This window comes from Sorex fumeus, unplaced genomic scaffold (genome assembly GCF_029834395.1).
Source record: "Sorex fumeus unplaced genomic scaffold, SorFum_2.1 ptg000043l, whole genome shotgun sequence".
Classification (NCBI taxonomy): domain Eukaryota; kingdom Metazoa; phylum Chordata; class Mammalia; order Eulipotyphla; family Soricidae; genus Sorex; species Sorex fumeus.
The window spans coordinates 33549946-33557739 of NW_026606100.1; the positions used below are offsets into that span (position 1 = coordinate 33549946).

General features: G+C 40.2%; 1 pseudogene; it reads right to left on the bottom strand.

Moving 5' to 3' along the window:
• Positions 1–533: 533 nt before the first annotated feature.
• Positions 534–1062, bottom strand: LOC130029881 (mitochondrial import inner membrane translocase subunit Tim17-A-like; annotated as a pseudogene).
• Between the last annotated feature and the right edge of the window lie 6732 nt (positions 1063–7794).

Genomic DNA, 7794 nt, shown 5'->3' on the forward strand with positions numbered 1-7794 from the left:
AATCCATACAATATCACTGTGTATAGCACAATTCATCTCAGACATAATTGACCACCAATTTGAGATGCAGGAACCTTCAGTGAACTAAGCATGAATTTAAGTAGTTAAGGATGAAAAGTAGAACTCTATAACTTGTCTTAAAGAAAGAGCCAGTCCCAGGAGCTTGCTCTATTGTTTGACTAACAGGACACACACAACTGGGTGAGAAGTGTCCAAGGAAACAACAGCCTGAATCTCACTGCTGTTAGCCCTCTGGTCCTTCAATTCCGAAGCACTTTAGCAAACTGGATTTTCAAGATATTAGACCTTTAGACCTTTATTTTAATCACAAAGGCAACCCAAGTATGAATAAATAAATGAACCATCTTTTACACAGTCCATTCATGTTTCATTAATTAGAAAAGTGGTGAATGTCTCTTCATTGCCTGTTTGGCCGTAGTTGTCCCATCAGTGTTTTTAAGACAGACAGACTCGATCTTCCAAAATCCCCTGAACCACAGCTCATCCTGTCCCAGGATCCTGGCTAAGAAGTCCTACTGATACTGCCGCTAGTCACCAAAAGGGGAGGGTGGCAACTGGGTCGAAGGTAACTGGGACAGGTCTTCTGCAAACTGCGGACCGTTGAGAAACTGTGCAGAGGCGAACCTTGTCAGTAAGATACTGGCTTCTTCCATCAAAGTCAGGAGAGTGCTACCCATCGCAGTGGAGCCGACCCTGGCCACAGGACCCGTCTAAATATTCTTGCCTCCAGGATGGCTCCTGTCAAGGCGCCGCTCGTGATGGAGTTCCAGGGGTCTTCCTTCCCTTGAACCCGCACCAGAGTGCAGTCGATCATGGAGAAGAGACCTTCCCAGACTGCGAAGCTCCCTCCCACTGGTGTTAATTGCTTTGGTTTTAATAGCTGTCAAACTCCCTCAGAAGTCTGCAGTTTACTCCCACTGGAGAATTGTGGGAACCTTTGATGGCTTGGAAGATCCCACCGCAGACGGTTCCCATGTTAAAGGCATCACCACAATCATCCACCATCCTCCAGGGACAAGGGTCCCGTGTGGACTACTCCATCCTGACTCCGGTGTCTTGAGCGATGCTGGACGAGCCATAAAATTGGTTTTCTTTTTATTTTATTACTTACTTATTTTTAAAATTGCACTTGTTTTTATCTCATTTATCATCTACATTTTATTTAAAAGTACCCTAATGTTTTTTAATATGCATTACTAAATTTTCTGAAACTTTTTAAATAATAATTCGACATTCGCAGATTAGTTTCATCAGAAGTAAGCAATGTGTCAAGGAAAAATGGGTATCTCTTGTTCATAGCATATGCGACCCATTTATAGTAGAGAAAAAATTTCCCATAGATTACAAAAGGTTTTCTCGTTCGTGCAAGAAATGAAAATTCACTCTGGGTGGGAAGTGATTTTTAGTTCAATATCTCACAATGTTTGTCTACCACCCTTACGGTGTTAAATCTCCTAAGAACAAGGCATCAAAGAGATGAAGAGTTCCGTACTGCTTAGGGAGAGAGATGTGCTCTCAGCAGTGAATTCTTTAATAGCAATAGACCAAGGTTTAAAAATTGTGTTACGCTTGATCCCTTTTGAGGAGTAAGTAAAAACAATTCAACAAAACAGCAGGAAGCCACCTGACAGATGGGTTTTATGGATTTTAATGGCTGTTAGCCAGAACTCTGAAAAGTCTCATCAGGTGATGAGCTCTTTCTTGTACCGTAGGACATGATTCCAAAGATGGGCTTGGCCTTACCAAACATGCCTATACAAGGCTGTCTTCATTAAGATGAAGACTGCGCCCTATTCTCTGGTTTGTGGTTACCGCTGTTTTCCTCACTAAGATACCTCCACGCCAGTACCTAGACTCATGCTGACAACCAGGGCTTGTTGCCTGACACACACTGAATATACATGCCAGAATAATTCCATTCCATAAGCTTTGGAACTATTGCTACGCAAGTGGTTATGACAACTTGTCTTTTTGGAAATCTGGTGTTTTAGACATTTATTAGAATTGGTTGCAAGTCTGGTCATTTAAATTCAGTAAAAGCCACCCTTTTAGCAACCTGGGAGTGTTAGTAAATATAGTTGGCCCTGTAGCCACAGCGACATCAAAGATATAAAGCAGTTCTCTCACACTAACCACCACTCACTGTGTTCCAGGTAGTCCCCCCCCCCCAATCTGTAGCCCCTGAAAACTGCTATCCTGATTTCTATCTCTATAGTTTTGCCTTTTCCAGAATGTTATATGTGAAATCATATATTCCATAGCTGACTTGGCTTTTATGATTCATTCTTGTCATTGTGTAAGTCACTAGTTTGCCCCTTCCTTTCTAGTCTCTTTGTATAGATAAATTTTTTTAATTCATCCTTTGATGGGCATTATAATTGCGTCCAATTGTTGTTGGTTATAAACAAAGTTGCTACCAATATCAGATACAAATCTCAAAATAGGGGCCACGTAACGTTGTATAAACAAAACTCATCTTGATCTGCAAAATCAGTGCAATCTCAAAATCCTTGAAAGTTGTTTTGTGTACATTGATATACTGATGCTGATGTTTATATAGAAAGATAAAAATCTGGAATAGCTAATACAATAATGAAGGAAGAGAAGGAAATCATAGGAAAGACAGCACCTGACTTCTACACTTATCAGAAAGTTACAATATTCAGGGCAGTGTGGCACTGGTAAAATAATATATAAATAAGTTAACGGGACAGATAAGGTAAAGGCCCTCCCGTTGATCGTCGATTTGCTCGAGCGGGCCCAGTAACGTCTCCATTGGAGACTTTGTTGTTACTGTGTCTGGCATATCGAATACTCTCGGTAGCTTGCCAGGCTCTCCGAGAGGGGCGGAGGAATCGAACTCAGGTCGGCCATGTTGGCCGCGTGTAAGGCGAACGCCCTACCCGCTGTGCTATCGCTCCAGCTAACGGGACAGAAGAGAACAGAAATAGATCACATAACTACAGTCAACTGATCTTAGACTATGGAGCAAATATTATCTTTCAATAAATGACACACGAATAACTTCACACCCACATGCAAAACAAAGTGTACCTAGACCCTTCACAAAAGAGTCAACTTAAAAATAGATCATAGATTTAAATATAAAACACAATACAGTAAATTCCCAAGAGAAAAGTAGAAAAAAACTAGACAATGTTTGATTTGATGTTGATTTTAGATACAAAACCTTGGTCATAATCTAAGAAAGAAATCACTGATAAACTACACTTCACTAAAATGTGAAACTTCTGCTCTCTGAAAGACAATGTCAAGAGAATGAAAAGAGAAGCCACAGACTGGAAGAAAATGTCCGTAAAGGCATCTGTGATAAATAAATCGCCAGTATTCAAAATAGACGAAGAAATTGGGAAACTCCAAAATAAGAAAATAATTCAATTTAAAAATGAAGCCCAAACCTAAAAGGACACTTCATCAAAAAATAGTGATATAAGTAAACATATGAAAAGTGTTCCATATCAAATGTTCCAAGGAAAGAAAAAGGAAATTTTCAATGAAATTCTACTACACATGTTTTTCAGGAAGGCTAAAATCCAGAACACTAACAACTGACAACATAATAGACATTCTCATTGCCAGTGGGAGTACAAAATGGTACCAATGCTCTGGCAGACTGTTTAGGAGATTCTCAGAAAAAAAAATTTATTAATTTCTTCTTTTTGTTTAAATCACTTTGTTTTTTTGCATGTCTTATATTTTTGTCATATCATATCTTTGAATATATGATCATATTGAGCATATTTTATATAGCTTCTATTCCTTTAAGATTTTAAAGGGTTTTACATATCTTGGGAGAATTTATCTTTATGTATGTTTTACATGTGATTCAAATGTTTTACTTTTGAAGTCGGTTAAAATTTTTGTTCTTGAATTCATCTTCCCTCCTTGACGACTGCTGGAACCTCTTTCTTCTGTGTTCTGCTAAGGTGACCAGTACCTGTGATCTGTTTCTTTTTCTTTTTTCTTTTGTTCTTTTCCTATTTTATTTTATCTATTTATTTATTTTTAAAATTTTTATTACTGAGACATCATGAGGTACAGTTGTAGACTTACAAATTTTTGTGCTTGGGTTTCAATTATACAATGATCAAATACCCATCCCTCCACCAGTGCCCATTTCCCACCACCACGGATCCCAGTATCCCTCCCAGCCCCCACCCCCCCCATCCCACCATGCCTCTGTGGCAGGGATACCCTTTTGTTCTCTCTCTCCTTTTGGGTGTTGTGGTCTGAAAAAGAGGCATTGAGTGGCAATTATGTTCGGTCCATAGTCTACTTTCAACATGCATCTCCCATCCTGGGAGGATCCTCCCAACACACTTTATTTGGTGTTCCCTTCTCTATCTGAGCTCCCTTTTCCTCTAGCATGTGTGGCTGAAATTTACATACAAGTGGTACTACATGGAAAGTATCATGTTAAGAGAAATGACTCAAAAAGAAAGTGATAGACATAGAAAGATTGGGAACATAATGTAACAAAATAGGAGACTAACACCCAAGAATGGCCGAGATTAGTACCAGGAATTTCACTGTGATCTGTTTCTTGGGACAAAGATCTGTTTTCCCTAAATTTTAGTCTGCTTGATTGCCCTGTCATGCTGCACAGTATGGGAGCTGACAAGCATTTTGACCTTAAGTAAAAGTACTCACATTTGTCAAAGTTTCCCTGCAATTCATCCAAATAGAAGGACTCAAATATAACTCCCTCTTCGTGAAAACCACGTGGGCATCCAAGACTTATCAGTACCATAAGAGATGAAGATATTCTTAGAAGATGCTAAGGTATTTGAGACTAAATTTAGCAAAAAAAATATTAATATAGTTCTGGCATCAAAGAGAGAACTTAAAGGGTTGGAGCACTTATTTTGCATGTGGGAGACTAATGTTCAACTCCTAGCCCCTCATGGCCCGCTCAGAACCACTCGGAGCAATCCCCAAGCACCAACCAACCAAAAATCCCTGAGCACCACCAGGTGTAGAGCACAAAAGACAAAACAGACAAAAATACATAATTAAAATGTTAGTATAATAATATCTTGAAGCTCAAAATGTCTTAGAGGTTAATTAATAAGAATAAAAGTAGGAATATTCAGACTCAAATAGACTGAACAACTTCTGAAGATTATTAATGGTAGAGTCAGGACCAGGTGGTAGGGTTTGATTGATGAATAGTTTTTGCTATGGCATTTGGGAATATTGTTTTTAAGGTATTTTCTACGCTTTATGGGGAGAAAATCTATGTCACTAAAACTCAGTGCAGTTTTAGTGTGCTGGGAGATGACTTAGTGGATAAAGCAGCTGACAATGAAAGATGTTTGAGCACTGTGGCCAGGAGTCTGACACAACCTGGAGCACATATATGAGCACCGTGTCTAAGGAGTGGGCAAGTGCCATGTGCCCAGGGATCAAAACTCGGGGAGTTTTATGTCTGGCAAGCACTACCCCACCTCATCTCTGCAACTACAACATCAATAGAGAAGAGGAGGAGAAATTGTTGCAGTTTTCCACAATTCTCTCCTTATGATGAGCTTAGAGTAACCCTGTTTCTGGTACCTTTTTTTTTTTAACCATTTACCCATTCTTCCATTCCATTCAATAAGCCGTAGCTTGATTATCCTACATCTTGAAGAATACTGAAAGAGACAAAATATTTTCTTGACATAAATTCAAGTATATTTAATAAGGGAACTTTTTTGCTAATATGAAGCATTATACTGAGTAGATTTAATTTATTTCATTTATGTTAAATAAAGCAACCATAATAGAAAAAGCCTAAGCAATTAGATGCTAAAATTGAAAAGAAAGCGCTGTCATTTCTGATTATCTCAAATTTTCCACCTCTTTGGCTGATAGCTATTTAAATTGATTAAAATTATAAAGTAAGTAAAGTAAAGGCCCTCCCGTTGTTCGTCGATTTGCTCAAGCGGGCCCAGTAACGTCTCCATTGGAGACTTTGTTGTTACTGTGTCTGGCATGTGGAATACGTCACGGGGAGCTTGCCAGGCTCTGCCGTGCGGGCGAGATACTCTCGGTAGCTTGCCGGGCTCTCTGAGAGGGGCGGAGGAATCGAACTCAGGTCAGCCATGTTGGCTGCATGCAAGGCAAACGCCCTACCGCTGTGCTATCACTCCAGCCCTAGTTTAAATTTCTAGATTAAAATTATAAATGGTAAAAAATATTATAAAATTCCAATAAGCAGTCTTTCCTTTTCCCAAGAACCAACAACAAGCAACTCTAACTTGTTGTTGTTGTTGTTGTTGTTGCTTTTTGGGTCACACCTGGTGATGCACAGGGGTTACTTCTGGTTCTGCACTCAGGAATTACTCCTGGCGGTGTTCAGGGGACCATATGGGATGCTGGGAACTGAACCCGGGTTGGCCGTGTGTAAGGCAAGCACCTACCCGCTGTGTTATTGCTCCAGCTCCAGGAACTCTAAGTTTAATGTAAGCATCTTATAATAACTTTTTATAACTTGCAGTTAGCCTAAGTAAGTTTCAATAAATGTGCAATCACTTAAAATTGCAATTTTATTTTTTGTTTTTTGGGCCACACCTAGAGATGCTCAGGACTTATTCCTGGCTCTGTGTTCAGGGCTCACTCCTGGCGGGGCTCATGGGACCATATGGCATGTTGGGAATCGAACCTGAGTTGACCACGTGCAAATCAAGTGCTCTACCCATTGTACTATCTCTCTGGCCCTTAAAACTGCACTTTAGCCAGTAATTCTGGAAGAAAATTGAAGGAGACCCCAGAAAAACAAAGCCAGACTAAGAAGCATCTGAGTTGATGGTCAACATATTGACTTGCTCCCCAAGGCTCCCTGTTTCCTTTTTGGTAACTTATGGGTAGAGAGCACAGCAGGGGATTTTCCCTAATGAAGTCAGCATATGACTAGCAGGTTTTCACTTTTGGTGTGTCTGGGTTAACAGGAGCAGTCCTTGGAGAATGGACCTGGAGAGTTCGGTTGTGTCTGTAAGTCTTACCACACTTAATCAGCCTATGAGACTTCTAGGTTAGAAGAGAGATACACAAATGGACAATTGGTGAAAGACAGGAAAGTTTTCTCTAGTGCACAGATAAATGGAGCTGTAGGTAGGGAAATCAGGGAAGAAATTTCTTCAGTATTAAGATCTGACAAGTTGACAGTCAAAGGAGATTTAATTCCCCAAACTGGGAAGGAGTATTGAAGTAGAAGTGAGCACTGTAAGACCTCACAGGACCGAAAGACTCCTCAGCCCTAATGCACGGATGCTCACCAAGGGGATTCCCCCAGCTTATCAGATGCCCAGCTTTATTAACTTTGTTAAAGTCTCCAATCCACCTGGAACCCCTTTGGCTCTGTTCTGGGGCTGGGAAAAGCAAGGGGGGAAAATTCCAACAAATCATTAGCTATTTTGAAAAATCAGTATAGTATTAAATATGATTAAAAAAACTAAAAATTTCAGGTTTCTAGAATTTGGAAAGGAAATCTTACACATAGCCACAGATTCGTCTTTGCCATGCAGACACGGAGACTGTTATGCTACAGGGAGAGAAGTATCCAGTTACAGAAAGGGGACACAGATCAGAAAAGCTAACTCCCATGGAAAGACTGGCTCAAACAATCTGGCATCAACAAAGTTTCAGAAGGGCCAACCCCTAAACCCAATTCACTGCCTGTGGAATCCTGCTGACTGGTCTGCTCCCTGAGACTGCTCCCAAGCGAGCTTTTTCTCCTTACCTCTAATGTCCTCAGAGAAAGGGCAACTCTAT